The sequence below is a fragment of the Corvus moneduloides genome, chromosome 3 (genome assembly GCF_009650955.1).
Source record: "Corvus moneduloides isolate bCorMon1 chromosome 3, bCorMon1.pri, whole genome shotgun sequence".
Classification (NCBI taxonomy): Eukaryota; Metazoa; Chordata; class Aves; order Passeriformes; family Corvidae; genus Corvus; species Corvus moneduloides.
Window position 1 is genome coordinate 79,840,745 of NC_045478.1, and position 645 is coordinate 79,841,389.

A 645-nucleotide genomic window follows, 5' to 3' on the forward strand; every position below is an offset into this window, starting at 1 on the left:
AAAAATCACTTCATGTGAATGAAAATCTTTTCTAACTGCAACCCCTCTGCAAGGTTTGAAATTGCTACTGTGGACAAGGTTTTCAAAGGCCACCCAACAAGCAATGCTCAACTAGCTCTTCTTCACAGGGCAGCATATGAATAGCACATTTCAATTTCAACAGACTGAAAAATCATTACCACAGCAAGAAGGCTGAGACCTTAGTGAAATTTTCTCAATAAACATATTTCTTGACAATTATTATTTTTGTTCCAAAGATATATATTGCTTTTGAGAAAAAAATTTTTGGTGCTGTCAAAATTGCTTATGATGATTAATAAATGACAATCTGATTTTTTTTCTTTTAGGAATATCAATACTCATGTTTTGTAAAAACCAGTCATTTGTTAAAATACATTATTTATTAAATTCGAAGAACTCATTCTCTTAAACTATGTAAGGAGAAGGGCAGCTGATGGACTTCTGACAAATTCCAAAAGTCCTGAGCAAGTAGTGTGGAAAATGTGATGAACCTCTACGTAATTATTAAATTGTTTGCAAAAAAATTTTTCGGACACGTTCAATGTCTCCAAAAGTGATCTGAAACAAATGAGAAAACAAGTTTCAACAGAAGACACAATTAGAGACTCATATAAACAAAACTGA